The sequence below is a fragment of the Grus americana genome, chromosome 14 (genome assembly GCF_028858705.1).
Source record: "Grus americana isolate bGruAme1 chromosome 14, bGruAme1.mat, whole genome shotgun sequence".
NCBI classification, from domain to species: domain Eukaryota; kingdom Metazoa; phylum Chordata; class Aves; order Gruiformes; family Gruidae; genus Grus; species Grus americana.
In genome coordinates this window covers 20,246,167-20,262,474 of record NC_072865.1, presented here as the reverse complement: position 1 = coordinate 20,262,474, position 16,308 = coordinate 20,246,167, and positions in this window count along the sequence as shown.

Sequence of the window (16,308 nt, the reverse complement as noted above, 5' to 3'; positions counted from 1 at the left end):
AATGGAGCACAGCATAACGGTTCGGGAAGCGGGGAGAAGAGCTCTGATGCCAATACCCACCGGGTCTCCCCAAAAAACAAGGGAGGAGATGGAGCGCAGGGCTACAGCACTGAATGGCCGTACGGGCTTTTGGTGCGTTATGCAAATTGCTGCATTTTATACGGGCAAAAAGCCTCTCAAGAAGGCCCTCAGGTTTGGCAAGGTTCTCTGTACCTTAGCAGGCTTTGCGCATCACTGAAGATGGGTTTACTGTGACTTGTCCCACGCCTCAGTTTAAAGCTCTGCAGGCAAACCTGCAAATTGCTGCTCTCAGGAAAGAGAAGAGTAATGCCACTTGTGCTGTCCCAAATCTCCATCCCCTGGGAATCCAGCTCCAGAGCATTTCTCTCTTCACCTGTAGCTCTCCATACATATTATTAGTAGGGCTTTACCTCCAGTCCAAAACTTCTGCTGTCCCAAACACCCAATTGCATCTCATACCTGCACTAGTATCCACCAGCTGTTCTCTCTGCTGCTGTCACTCCTGGCATTCCTTCTCTGCCTTCTCCTTCGCCAGCTTTGCACGGCATATCATCTGTTTCATGCTGCTTCTGAGTCTCCTTGACAGCTTGTTGCAGAACAGGAGAAACAGCTGCTTGGGGGCTGCAGGATGGGTGGGTGGGGGGAAAAATGCACAAAAGCAATTAAGATCCCTCTTTGGAAGAGGGGAGTGAGCAGCATGACAGATCTGGACTGGAGCATCTCTGCTATGGAGACAGGCTGAAAGAGTTGGGCTTGTTCAGCCTGGAGAAGAGAAGGCTCCGGGGAGACCTTAGAGCCCCTTCCAGTCCCTAAAGGGGCTCCAGGAAAGCTGGAGAGGGACTGGTGACAAGGGCAGGGAGTGACAGGACAAGGGGAATGGCCTGAAGCTGCAGGAGGGGAGATGGAGATGAGATGTGAGGCAGAAATCCTCCGCTGTGAGGGTGGTGAGGCCCTGGCACAGGGTGCCCAGAGAAGCTGTGGCTGCCCCTGGCTCCCTGGCAGTGTTCAAGGCCAGGTTGGATGGGGCTTTGGGCAACCTGGGCTAGTGGAGGGTGTCCCTGCCCATGGCAGGGGGTTGGAACTACATGGGCTTTGAGGTCCCTCCAACCCAAACCAGTCTGGGATTTGAAGATCTGGGCAATGAAGGAAACAAGAATTAAGAGGAGTAAAATGGCATCTTGCTCACCAGAAACCTATTTCTAAGGTTATTCAGTTCTACAAAGATGCTATCAACAGTCATTTTCTGTGAGTCAAGCAAAAAGTACCAGCCCAGAACCATCTAGAGGTCCTCTGTGTTTGAGAACATCATTTGCAACTTCTCATACTGTGTCTTGGTGTCCTTAACAAGGTTGTGAAACCCAGAAGTCAAGGACCATAAACCAAACATAAGGTGGAAAACATGAGAGTGAGCAACAGACCACAGAGAAACGCAACATTCGACCTCAGCTGTGATTCCTCTCCACTCCAAGGATTCAGCTGTAGCACAGATGCCACCATCACCCGACCACGATGCTGAGATGAACCCAGCCTAACCTGCTCAGTGCTTGGGTGATGCTTACACCTCCTACGTCACAGGAACACGCAGCTGGAAAATAAGCAGCATCTTGGTTATGCTCCACCTCACGGGGTGGATGGCAGCCCCATGGCACACATCTGCAAGCACCTCCTGCAAAAGATTTCCTGGTACCGCCCCAACTGCTCGAAGTCCATCACGACACTGCAACACCCAACAACTCGGAGCGTCCCCCGGCATGCCGACAGCACTCCCAGCAAACCACCAACCTCGAAGCAGCCCAGAAGCTCCAGAAACGCAGTCAAGTAACTCGCTTCTAGACAACAACTGAACAGAGCAGCAATCCCTCTGCCCAAAGCTGTCAAGGCTGCTCGGAATGGCGGCGATCCCCTGCTGATGGCGCGCAGCATCCCTGCAGCACTGCAAGATTCCCCGCCCAGCCGCAGAGGAACACTCCGTGTCCACACCACGACAGAAATGCCTCTTCCTACATGACGGACCCTTCTGCTCTCTCTCTTTCCAAATTTTGCTGAGAGCCGTGAATCCCTTCTGCCATAGCTCACATCCACTTTGAAACATTTTTCTTCCTATAAGCAAAAGGATATTGTCATTTTTTTTCCCCACAAATTTGTCACTCTTATCTGTGTCAGCTGGAAAGCTCAGAATATTACACCGCACATTCAAAATCTGTCTTTTTGTCATGTTTAAGCTTTTCTTCATGTTCTCAGCAGACACTGGGAAAAAAAAAGACATAAAAATAGAGAAGGACATTCCTAAAATATTTGCTTCACGTAGGAGCATAGTTTCTACCCTGCAACTGTCATCAGGACACCAGACATCCCCCCCCGAAAATGCCTTTGACCTCAGTGCCAGGAGCGTGGCTCACCCCCTGTTTAGATCCAGGCAAACCATCCCCCGCACTGATAAGTAACTGCTTCAGGCAGCACCTCGGTGCTCCCGGAGCAGCAGATCTCCCAGGAAATACGGTCCTTTCTGCTCCTGGATGGTGTGCGTGCTCTGACCAAGGGCAAAGCTCGCTCACACATACACCCACGGGTGTTTCACAGCCAGATGAGAGTTCTGCAGCGTAAATACAAACCAAGACCCCTCTTTTTTTTTTTTCCCAGTATTTTGGTATGGGGGACACACACAACAGGGAAGGTCTGCACGCTCTAACAATCTCCATCTTTCACCCCCTGAGGGACGGATACATCTGCAGTCCGCATCCTGCTGCTGCCTCTCGCTTTCCTTCCTCCCCGGCTACTGACTCAGCACCACCAGCCTTTTATCACAGGACAAAACAATAGGTATCCTTCCTTCCAGGCATCGCATCCGCTCGTTCCATCGCTGTTTCTTCCCTTTGTCACCCTGCGCAGTACGGCACAGCCGCAGCTCTAATAGGGAAAAGGTTTCTGCTGTAACACCACAAATAAGGCATCCTTGGGATGCAGCCTCAGGCTTTGCAGCCACCGACACAGCAACGAGCCAAAACTGTCTTTGCTCAGAGCAGCCGAGATCCAATCCCCCGTTCCCCAGCCACAGCAAGCATCTCGCCTTCACTGGGATGGTTTCTGGTCCCAGGACTTTGTGTCTTGGAGCTGCTCGCGAGAAAAAAAACTGGTCAGGAAAACAGGACATTGATAGCCTCGCCAGCAGGTATTCCCAGGTGCTGGAAATCCTCTGGATGCATTTCCTCACCACCCACACGTAGGTGGCTGGGAAATAAGCTCAGAGGGCACCAGCCAGTTCCCCGAGCTGCCCACAGAAAAGCACTCGCCTTGCAGAGAGCTGGTTTCTCTCTAGTTCTGTGCAGACCTGCTCCAGAGTCCCCGGGCTGTCCCAGAGCCACCACCCCTCAGAGACCCACACGTGGGGTCCTGCTTTTACCTGAGATTGAGCCCGCACACCGCATCATGCTCAGGCCCACTCTACCAAGCAATAAACCTAAAATAAATTACTTCTTAGCGCCAGCGAAGTAGGTAAGTGAGCAGGGCAGGATGCGTGCAGGCACTAGGACTGGCAGGCAGGAATCTGTTTCTCTGCCATCGCCAGCTCCCACGTGTCAGATGGAATGCAGAAAGCATTAACGCGATGCCTGCAGTCCCGCAGGCTTCAGACCTATCAAGCACTTGTTTCCTGCTGACCTGAGCCAGAGTCCAACACAGCGACAAGCACAGAAATCAGCAGGAGGATAAGGCAGAGAGATGTGTTCAGACAGAGAGGAAGGGATGCTTCCCGAGACGAGCACCAACCCACCGAGTCTCAAGGGACCGTCACCGAGTACATCGGTGCCACAGGGTCCTGCCGCAGCGCAGGCATGTCTCAAACAGCTCGCTAGGCGAGACCTTCTGCTTTCTGGACTCCCACACAACTGAAAAACAACTGCTTGGTACTTGTACTGCTTCCCAACTTGTGACAGCAACCAGAATGATGTTCTGAACAGGCAGGTTCTGTCTCCAGAGCAGTTTTGTACTCAGATCCCATCCTCAGGCAAGCTATTGGGAAAGGAGAATCACGGAATGGTTTGGGTTGGAGGGACCTCCCAGCCCATCCAGTCCCACCCCTGCCACGGGCCGGGACACCCTCCACTAGCCCAGCTTGCCCAAAGCCCCATCCAACCTGGCCTTGAACACTGCCAGGGAGCCAGGGGCAGCCACAGCTTCTCTGGGCACCCTGTGCCAGGGCCTCAGCACCCTCACAGGGAAGGATTTCTGCCTCAGATCTCATCTCCATCTCCCCTCTTTAGAAGACCTCAGACTGAGTGTACGTGATCATGGCCAGGAATGGGCTTACAAGGTTATCCAGGAGTTGAGGAGGACGAAGGAGACTAAGTTCAGGCTGCAGACACTAGACAGGTTACACAGAGCTGGGCACAGGAGATGCTTCCAGAAGGAGCATCGGCAAGGGCTGAGGGATGGAGGAATCATCATCCCTCCCAGAGAGGGTCCTTTGAAGCTCTGAGTGCATCTTAACTGTAAAAATGGTACTCTGATCAATACAAGTAAAAAAAAAAAAAAAAAATAGGAACGGGCATTGCTGAAGTATTTCATCCTTCCTGTGCTTCTCAAACTATAAATGTTCCAGTGTTAGGCACAGGATCAGATTTATTTTCCACTCCCCTGTTTCTGACAAGTGGCAGTACTCTCATTTGAGGTCATGGGCTTAACTCCTAGAGAGCCCGTCCTCCTCGGTGCAGGATCTGTCAGACACGGGGTCCTGTCTCCCCATTCCCCGCCTCACTCTTCTTGCCTGTTGTCCCGCAGCAAGGCGAAACGGGACTGGGAAAACGTCACGGTTCTGCTAAAGGAGGATTTTTAGATCTGACAATTTGAAGACTTCTTGCACTGAAGAAAGCGGAAAAAAAAAATCGTGATGGGAGTTTCCTACTGGCATTGCACGGCCAAATTTTCAGTTTTTTGGAATTAAACGTGGCAGGAGAAAATGACCTATTCTGTTGGAGTTTTACCAGATGCTTTTGTGTTTCAAACATCAGATTTCTCCTACGTGGACAACCCAGAGTTCTGCGTCTTAAAAAAATTGGACAACAAAGATCTGCTCAAGATGTTTTGGGAAGACAAATAGGGAGCTCTTAACTCTTCTTTATTTTTCCCTGCCTTTAAAAAAAGCAGGGTGGGGGTGTGAAGCCAAGCAACCACACACTTTATGAAAGCTTGTACATAGGGAACAAGCATAGATTTTCTAGAACATGGGACAGCTATTGTTTGGATCTTAAAAATCCAACAAGTTCAAAAATCCCACATCAAAGTGAGATGATACAGCTGCCTTCTCTATGGGAAGAGTCAGTCTATTTGGAAACTTAGGTAACAAAGCTGGTACTGATTAAGCAGCCCAAAGAGAATTACTGCTGCCCAAGCAGGGTAAAGACTTTGGTAACTTTTTTTTTTTTTTTTGACAAATGAAGGACAGAATTTAAATTCATCACTGGTTGGTTGTAAGGATGCTAAAAAACATTATCAGGCAGCAGGATGAGGAAGAAAAGAAGACTACAGAAACAAAGCCCCGGCTGTAAGGAAGGGTGTGTAGCAGGCAGACCAGGCAGAATTGACTTTCCAGTGTTATTCTCCTTGGAAGCAGGTAAGGAATTACAAAACGAGACCTCAGACCAGCCCTGAGCCCACCGTGCTGTAACCTGTGCGTAACTCCAAAGCCTCTCCCTAACCTCCCCTCGATCAGCCCACGTCTGTAGTGCTGCAGTGGGGAGCAATTAGACCAGAACAGATAATTACCACTGATGGGAGAGCTGATCTGCCTTTTCCTGCCCTAGCTTTGTGCTGTGATCTGTAACCCTCAGTAGACAACATCTAGGAGATGAAGGTCATTAAAGCAACCACTAAACATCACCCAAGGATGGGCAGCACTAAGCTTAATGGGCAATTAGCACTTCAACATCTGCACCTAATCAAAGCTTGCTCCAATCCACACTCTGGGCCAAAGGATTGACAATGGGGAGACTGAGCAAGACCTGGAGAATCTCAAGAGTTACAGGAGGAAAAGGATTTGGAGGACTCTGCTGCACTGGTGAAGTGCTTATTCAGGGAGACTTTCACTGTTTCTCATCCCGGGTGGCCACTGGGGAGAGTTTTCACTTTCCGTTTTCTCTCTTCTTCCTTTTATTACCCCCCTCACTCCCCTAAAAAGAAACTTTTACTGCTGTAGTTGATGTTTACCACCAGCACCAGATCCTGAGAATCAATCTGTGAGCACATTGCCCTGTCTCGTCATCTTTTGTGCAATGCTGGACAGAGAAAACACAGCGAAACTGCAAGAAGCATGGAGCAACAAAACAGTGAAAAATGCAATTTTTCTGTTAGGGGAAGATGCTGATGTGATCTCTATTTGTCTGACCAGAGGAAAAGTCACTTACCAGAACCCCAAACTGCTCATACTCTGCCAGACCTGCATTTTCCTGAGCTTCACCATCTGTGGCAGCAGCTTGAGCAAGTTCTGCAAGAGAAGTGTACAAACTGGTGGGACAGAGCTGCCTGGACTGGCACCAGGACAAAGTCCAAGAGATGCAGAGTACAATTAACTCCCTGATTGTACTCTTCTCCCATCCTTACACAAAAGGGCAGGCATGGAAACTCACCTGCACCACGCCAGTGCTCAGCAGAGTCTCGATCTTTTCATAAGGCAAGCGGAGAAAGCCAAGGAAAACATCTGCCAGGGCTGAAAGAGAAGCATGGGTCAAGTTTTAGGAACAACCTCCCCACTAATTACCAAAGGAAAGTGGTTTCTGACTTGGTCCTACTCACAGAATCCCAGAATGGCAGGGGTTGGAAAGGACCTCTGGAGATCATCTAGTCCAACCCCCTGCTAAAGCAGGATCACCCAGAGCAGGTTGCACAGGATTGCGTCCAGGCGGGTTTTGAATCTCTCCAGAGAAGGAGACTCCACAACCTCTCTGGGCAGCCTGTTCCAGTGCTTGGTCACCCTCAGAGTGAAGAAGTTTATTCTCATGTTCACATGGAACTTCCTGTGGTCCAGTTTGTGCCCGTTGCCCCTTGTGCTGTCACTGGGTACACCACTGAAATGAGCCTGGCCCCGTTCTCTAGACATCCACCCTTTAGATATTTAAAAGTGTTGATGAGATACCCTCTCAGTCTTCTCTTCTATAGGCTAAACAGACCCAGCTCTCTCAGCCTTTCCTCATACCAGAGATGCTCCAGTCCCCTCATCATTCTCACAGCCCTCCGCTGGACTCTCTCCAGCATTTCCCTGTCTTTCTTGAACTGGGGAGCCCAGAACTGGACACAGAACTCGAGGCCTCACCAGGGCAGAGTAGAGGGGGAAGAGAACCTCCCTCGACCTGCTGGCCATGTTCTTCTCAATGCTGCCCAGGACACCATTGGCCTTCTTGGCCACGAGGGCACACTGCTGGTCATGGAGAGCTTGTTGTCCACCAGGACTCCCAGCTCCTTCTCCACAGTGCTGCTTCCCAGCAGGTCAACCCCTAACCTGTACTGGTGCCTGAGGTTGTTCTTCCCTAGGTGCAGGACCCTACACTCGCCTTTGTTGTTGAATTTCATTTGGTTCCTCTCTGCCCAGCTCTCCAGCCTGACCAGATCTTGCTGAATGGCAGTGCAGCCTTCTGGTGTGTCAGCCACTCGTCCTAGTTTGGTATCATTAGCAAATTTAGTGAAGGTACACTCTGTCCCCTTGTCCAGGTCATGGATGAATATGTTGAATAAGACTGGACCCAGTAGTGACCCTTGGGGCACACCACTAGATACAGGCCTCCAACTAGACTCTGTGCTGCTGATCACAACCCTCTGGGTTCTGCCATTCAGCCAGCTCTCAACCCACCTTACTGACCCATCTGACCCATGCATCCTAAGCTTGCTAATGAGGATGTCACGAGAGATGGTGTCAAAAGCCTTGCTGAAGTCAAGGTAGACAACATCCACTGCTCTCCGCTCATCCACCCAGCCAGTCATGCCATCACAGAAGGCTATCAGATTGGTCAGGCATGACTTCCCCTAAATCGCAGAGGATTGTCCAAACTCAACAAGAGCAGCTCCTTCCCCTTTTTTCTTTGGAGTTTTGTTTTTTTCCCCCTTCTCTCCACTCTCTTGGTCTTTCTTTGCTGAGTACCGAAAACTCAGGTAAGCTGTGAGCTCTTGAAGGACTTAACCCTTGGGTAACCACGCAGCTTTTTGTGATGTAAGGGCTGACCAGAACTGCCCTCCTAAGAAGCACCGAAGTTATGGCTGCCCCATGCCACAAACATCTTCAAAAAGCGGTAGGGAAAGATCAAACCGCGGGTCTCCCTGGTGTTCATGGATATGGACACAGGCGACTCCCACAATGAGCAAAAAAACCTTGCGGAAGACATCTGTTGCCTAAAATTAAAGCAGGGACTTCAGGCCAAGGTGACAATATCCACAATATCCATCAAAGCTCAGCGCGAGACACTGAACACCAAAGGATTTGCGGAGTGGCATGGGGGAAGCGTTTCAGGGGACATGTCTGCAGGTTTGGTGCTGGAAGAGTGACTGAAAGATGCCCATCATCATCACAGTCCCTAGACTTTTTTGCCCCTTGTAACAACTCTGCGCTGCACCAGTCAGACTATCACAGACACCCCCTTCTCCTGGAGCACGAACAGTCCCACCGACACTCCTTGGATTTGCACGGAGGAGCGTGGAAGGGGTTTGCACCCTGTCCTGTGACTCCGGCTGCCTCTGCCAGCTCCACGTCACCGAGGCACCCAACTGCCTGGATGCCTAAAACCTCACCGCTTCACCCTGGGCTGGAACAAGCAGGGGGTCCGCACCCATCCCAGGGTGACCACAAAAGCCAGGACACCCCTTCCTGCTGTACCCCAACAGCAGAGAGGGGGAGAAGCAGCACAGAAACCCATCCTTGACCTGCTCCGCAGGGTGCTCATCCTTCCACACCTCAGGTGGCGGGGTGGGGGGGGGGCACAGGAGCCCATAGCACCCCCAGTGCTGTCTGCCACCCCGCTCACCAGTCCCCGAAGCAGCGCGCTGCCTGGTAACAAGGCAGGGGAGGACGAGCATCCCTCCCTCGGAGGTGACCTATGGCTGCACTGCTGCTCTGTGCCTCCTCCCGCAGACGCGCTGACGCCCCGGGCCAGCGCGCAGACAGTGCGGCTGCTGCCGGCACAGAATCGCTGACCTATTTTCGTATATGCACAAGATCACAAACAAAGGGCGCTTTAGCCTGGGATATTTAAAGGCAAAGATATTCATCTAACTATCCCCAGAAACCACAGTGGCTCTCATGTCGTTTATTATCTTCCTGAGAAGCATCCTTGTGTATGGCTGTTGTGGGAAGGAAAAAAAAAAATAAAATACAAAAATACCACAGAGCAGCTGGGTAAAAGCAAAACAAAAAGCTCCACTAAGCTGCAAAATCACATTTCTAGGAAAACAACAAAAGGGGGTGTAAGAACCTGAGAATAAACTGGGCCTAGGACTTGATAAGCACAAGATCAACCAGGACTCACCTATGTGGAAGGAATAAATGTCTATAAAAAAGAGTGACCGAGCAGTCTAGCAGGGATGTCCCCCACCTTCCTGTCACTGACGGATGAGCTGCTTGTGCAGACTCGTCTAAACAGACTTTAAACAAGTCAGCTTTCCCAGGGATTTTTGTTCAAGATTGCTGACGGACTTGGACGAAACAGCAAGGCATTTAATCTGCACCTCTGGTTTTGGAGCTGGCAGCTTCAGCTGGTTTGAAGTTAGTTGAATGCATTTACACCAGCTACTATCTCTGTGCACATACCTGTAAGGGTGAGGACCCAGCAACTTGGTTCTCAGGTACTGGAACAACAGTTGCCACAAAAGAAAACCCTTAAACTGCACTCCTTAGTCTGAAAAACACCTCAAAAAACCTGAGGAGCCCTGCAGAGGTTCATGAAACTGTCTCCTCTCACGGAAGGGAGAGATGCGCCATCCTTGTCGCAGAGCAAGAGCCTGCACAGAGGCAGCGACCGGGAGCAGACCAGACTCGCATGAGTCCATCTCTGAGCCTGCAGCATCCTTGTTTGGTTGATTCAGTGAAGTTCACTGTTGGAGAAGCCTCCAGCAGTCTGGATTGTGGGCTTGCTTCATATCCTGGATTGGGAAATGCCTGCTCGCCCCTAAGGGTTCCACTGCACAACACGAAGGATGCAGTGACGAATAACATAAAAATGGTTACCACAAATAGAGATGCTGACAATAGTTACTCAATACCACATGCTGGCAGCTCCCCTGGGGCTCCTCACGCAGCTGGGAAAGGTGCCGCTGCCACGATTTGTTGGTAATGAACCTGGGGCAACAACCCACCCCCCCCCAGCGTGCACAGGCAGGAAGGAAAAAAGTTAAAAAAAAAAAAAAAAAAAAAGAGTAAGAATAGATCTCAGGATCCCGAACAATGAAAACAGGAAAGTCCCTCTCATCTGGGAGCCCGGACAAGAGCAGCTCTGCAGCGAAACCTCAGCTCCATCCCTTTTCCAGCAGTTTGTGGGGTCTGCTCAGCCTCCTACAGAGATGTGGGTTAAAAAAAGCAATATTGCAGCTAGAGCATCCTGTGACAACGAGGGATGGAGGGAGGGAGTCAGGGCACCATCCAGCCTCAGGGGTTGCAGGAGCAGGCGGGGGGAACTCCAAGCAGCATTTCATCTGAAATAGCAGCTCTCTGCAGACCCCTCTCCCAAATTCTGGCATCCCCCCGCCCCGAGAGCCCCTTGCTCTGCATCCCCCTGGGTACCAGTCAGGGCTCGCTGCCTCTCCCCACCCCAGCACCGAGAAAGCCGCCGCCAAGCTTTGCCTCAGCACATCCCGCTCCCCGCCGCCCCCCCGCCGCCATCCTCTCTCCCTTTGCCAACCTTTTTATTTTCTGCGTCAGAAACATAAAATGGAGACTGCAGGGAAAGAAAACACTTTGCCTAAGATGGCTGAGGGAGAAGAAGGATTTGCACGGCAGTGCGTGAGCACCCTCTGCTGCTGGATGAGCCGCTCGGGGAGGGGGGGAGCAGCTCTCCAGCCCCACAGGCTCCAGGCAGAAAAAGAGACTCCAACCAGCCCTTACTGGGTCATTTAAATTTTCATTATAGCCAAAATATTTGCTTAAAAAACTTCAGCAGCCTCGTCGCCTCCTGAGCGCTCCTGGTTGCCTCTCCCCACCGCCCTGTTTCTATTCTGCTTTTCCTCACTGCGTTACATTCACAGTCCTTAGGAAAAGGATAGTATTATGTATTAAAACCAGCGTGTTTTGCACAAACGACTCCCAACAACTAATGCCGCCCCTCTCCGTATTTACACATTTTTTTCCAGGTTTGAGAAAAAAAAAATCACCAAATTTCATCTGTATTAAGTTCCACGCCAGGGTGAGCACCCAAAGCCTGGTGTTACCTCTTGTGGGAACACGTCCTGGCCCAGGGATGGGAGAAAGGGCTGAAGGGAGATGTGGGGGGAGAACCGGCACCCACCTGAATCAGGGTGACCGGATACTGTCCCTAGGAAAGGTTCAGGGACCAAAGGGTACACGCAAAATCAGCACAGGGATACCTTGCAAACCACTCCCTGAGCATCCAGCTTTCAAGCCAGGAGTATGTCAGCATAGGGCCAAATCCAGCTGAATCCGAGGGTTAAATTCCCATGTGAATGTCCCAAGAAGTTTTCTCAGGATCGGCTTAAAAAGGACCAAAAAGCATCACTCAGCTATGACATGAAAACCACAAATAGATCCAGGATCCCAAGGCCTTTGCAGTAATTTAAACACCGAGGAGGATGAGGAAGAAAAGCAAGTTTTAAAAAAAATGAAAGGAAAAGACAGAGAGAGAAAGCACATATATAGGGGACAGCAGGTAATATCCTAACAGCGAAGGATTAAACTCAGCGGGAAGCAGGGTGCCCAGCACACATTTTGGCACCATAGCTGCACCCATCCTGCCTGCAAGGACAGAGCCAGCACTTACATCCCGCAGAGCCGCACACGGCGAGTCCCACTGGGTATATAATTAACTACAAATATACCTTTAAGGGCCTTTTCTGGGAGAGAACGGTCCTTTTTGTGGGATTAGGGTGAGGCTGACCCGGAGGTGTAGCTCTGCAGTGATGCTCCTGCTGCAGCAGCACGCCTGGCTGCAGACAGGGTGCGGGACACCCAGGACAGGACACCCAGGGAGGGTTGATTTTATTATTACTGTCATTTCTGCAACTGCAAAAACTACGGGCATGTCCCCCTGCATGGCAGGAGACAAACGAGGCTGGCACTGGGACAGCAGGGAGCCGGGCAGGTCAGATCACCAGCGTCACGATGCGCTGACGAACAGGGATTTTGGCAGTGCTGCTGCATAGGAGGGGGCATTGAAAGATGAAGTGCCAGAACACCTCATCCTGTGAGCAACGGGGCACTGAAAAAAAAAAATTTGCAAAACATCACTTTGGGGCTACTAAATAGGGGTGTTTTCCCAGCACACCCTAAGTGACTCAGCCTGGGAGTGCTGGGAAAGTGGGACATCAGGGTGGGTGAGATGGTGCCGCGGGACGGGAGCGATGGGGACGGGCAGGGATCCACGGGAATGCAGGACCGGGGTGTGCTGGTACCGCTGGGCAGGCACTGGGCTGTAACGTCAGCAGGGAAAGGGGTCTGGGGGTGCAGGAACAGAAGGGAACGACACTGGCGCAAGAGCAGCGGCGCAGAGCACAGGGAATGGGGTGTACTGGGGAGATGTGGGGAGCTCCACAACAGGGGGGTGCGGAGAGGGGCTCGCACGATGCCCCAGAGATCCCTGTTTCATTTAACGGCATGAAACACTGCTAATTGCTGCTGCTCTCAAATAGCTAATAACTAAGCACCCAAAAGGCTGGTGATGCCGACTTGGGGGGCAAATGCCGCCTTTGTGTGCCAGGGCAGGTGATTTCTCCCTGTGACCCCCCCATTTCCCCCCAGCAGCAGATGGAGACCCCTCTCTCAATTACACTCTTGTCACGGGCAGAAAAAAAGACTGACAAATCTCCCACAGAAGGCTGTCTGACAGGACAAAGGCTCCCTGAAATGGAAGCTGAGCTGTTCTTGCCAGGTTCAGAGCGGGGACGGAGGGAGGGGGGGGACGCAGCACAAGAGGGGGGGCCGGGGGCTGCCAGTGGCGCAGCGCAGGATGCGTGCGCAGCCGACACTTCCCTTCTTTGTCTGGAAAAGGAGGTCACAGGGAGGGGGAACGGGGGGGATGCAGGGGAGGATGCGGGGCTGCGTCATCCCTCGTCAGGAAAGCAGCTGATCCCTTCTCCCAATCCCAATCCTCTGACCTCATCCCCAGGAACGGAGCCAACACGGCTCAACTGCGCGCATCTGGCGGATGAAAACAGCACTGCAAGGGACCTGGAAATATTAATGCACAGGAAGGGGAACACAGAGAAATCCCCCCAGTTTTCAAAGCCAGAAAACCCTAACACCCACATGAGGCCAAAAAAACCCTCAGGGCACCCCTGGCCCTAACCTGGGGTTCACCCAGGGGCCTCTTGATGCTCAAATTGCAAATAAAACCACTGCCCAGCACTGATGCCCCAGTGCGAACACAGTGGATGAGTGTAGTGGGCACTACAGGCACAGTCTGGCTCCCAGTATCTCCCAGTATCTCCCAGTAAGCACTGCACACCTGCATGCAGCCCACCAGTAACATCCCAAGTGTTTCTCACGGTGGCAGCAGCCTGGGACAGGCAGGAGCTGCACCCCAGAGCTGGGCTCACCTGTCCCCCGTTGCACCTCCAAAAGCGAGCGTCAGCAGCCGACTGCCGCCAGGAAAAGGCATCAGCAGTGCCAGCACCGACAGGACAGCAGCAGCTCCTCTTGCTCCCACTTTTCTACAGGTCCTCTGCTAGAAACACCACCTTCACCTGGAAAAAACACCCGCACCAGGACATCTGCTGCGGCTGAAGCAGACTGGGTGCCCCAGGGACGGCACCGCAATGGCAGGAAAGGTGCCGCTTGCCCTAAAGCATAAGGAAAGGTCAGTCCGGGACACAGAGGCAACACCATCACCTATTGCGAGATGAAAACAACGGCTGCTAAAATACACGGCTGTGCTACAGAAAGTTTCTGAGCTAGTTGCGGTTCTTCTCTCCGGACTCTGATACGCGTGGGTGGGAAACAGCAGGAACATACAAACACCTCCCAGTCCAGCCACCACTGGTCCTGTACCTATAGATTGCATACGTGTGATGAGGAGTGACCCCAGTTTCTAGAAACTCCAGGGTACACGCTCAAAACCCTCTCCTAGGGCACGATACAGGGAGCGGATCCCTGCTGTATTCTGCAGAGATGAAACACTTAAAGATCTAGGGAGAAAGCTCTCCAAACGGGTTCTGCCTCCTTCGAAAAGCCAACGAACATTCAGCTTCCCCACCAGCACCGCTCCCAGAGTCCTGTCAAAGTGCTCTGATGCTGTCACTGCGTGTTCCCCCGCATCACGCCAGGAGAAAGGAGGAAGCAAGAGCAGCGAGAAGGTTAAGAGATAAGAGCCACCAGGTCCAACAAGGGAATATATAAGGAAAATGCTGTCACAAGGGTGGTTCAACACCAGAGAAGGGAGCCCAGTTGTGTCTAGAGAGCTGGGGCAATTTCTGTCCTTGAAAAGATTCAAACTTGATGGCAAAAGGTCCTGACCAATCTCTAACTTTTGGGTTAGCCTTACTTGGAGCAGGATGGATGGACCCGAGACCTCCAGAAGACCCTTTCAATCTGTGATTCCTGGTGAGCTCCCCACATTTGCTCTTTTGAACCAGGATTTACTAGCTCCCAGATTTGTGGACAGAATTCTCCATTTTGTCCGAGAATATTTCTAAGCAACAGAGGAAAAGAGAGGTTTCTGTCCGGTGAACATTAGCACAACACGCATGGATGCTTGAGGAAGAGAGGAGGTGCAGCAGCAGAATCCCGAAGGCCTCTGCCTCAGCAGAGAGAGGTGATGGAGCAGGGGACACTGGGCTGGAAAAGGAGAAGGGAGAGAGGTCCTGGCTATGGAAAAGGGAAGGAGATATTGGCTAGAGGAGACACTTGTGCCAGGGATCCTGGCAGTAAGACATCTGTGAGCCAGAGGAAGTGATGCCTCTCAGCAGCCTGGAAATCTGAGGAACCTGAAGAACACGCAGGGATGCTCTGAATGCATCTGTGGGCACCTGGAGGGCCTGGCAAACCAGCACCAGACCCACAGTGCTGGGCGGCATTTTCAGAAAACCCCAAAGTTTCATTCTCAAGAGACACTTTGCTTTGGGTCCACACAAAGTGTTCAGGGCCCTGGCCTGGGTGTACGAAGTCCCGCTGTCTGTTAATGCTATCTTACCTTTCCATGTGTTAGGAGCTAAATACTTTCTGGATCTGGCCTTCTGGAGCCAAGGAGTCACCGATTTCCAGCAAAGCTCTGGATCTTATTAGATGGACAAGGAACTGCCTGGATGGTGCAGCCAAAGAGTTGCAGTCGATGGCTCAATGTCCAAATGGAAACCAGTAACATGTGGTGTCCCTCAAGGGTCCGTACTGAGACCTATAGTACTTAATATTGTCATCAGTGACATAAGACAGTGCGACTGAGTGTGACTGAGTGCGCCCGCAGCTTGGTCTCATCTGCTGACCTGCTGAGTGGTGCAGCTGGTGTGCTGGAGGGAAGGGATGTCATCCCAAGGGACCTGCACAGGCGGGACGAGTGGGTTCTGCAAACATCATGAAGTTCAACTAGGCCAAGTGCAAGGTCCTGCAGGTGGTTGGGACAGTCCCCAGTATCGGTACAGACTGGGGGATGAAGGGAATGAGAGCAGCCTCATGGAGAGGGCTTGGGGGTACTGGTGGGTGACAAATGGGACATGACCCATTGATGTGCACTCGCAGCCCATAAAGCCAACCGTGTCCTGGGCTGCATCACCAGCAGCATGACCAGCAGGTCGAGGGAGGGGATTCTGCCCCTCTGCGCTGGTGAGACCCCCCTGAAGCACTGCGTCCAGCTCTGGGGTCCTCAGCACAAGCACAGGGACCTGTGAGAGCGGGGCCAGAGGAGGTACGGAAACATCCCGAGGGCTGGAACATCCCTGCTGTGGGGAGAGGCTGAGAGTTGGGTTGTTCAGCCTGGAGAAGACAAGGCTCCAGAGAGACATTACTGTGGCCTTTCAATATATAAAAGGGGCTTATAAGGAAGATGGAGAGAGACTTTTTACCAGGGCCTGTCGTGACAGGACACAGGGCAAGGGTTTTAAACTGACAGAGGGGGGTTTTGACTAGACATAAGGAAGAAAAGTTTTATGATGAGG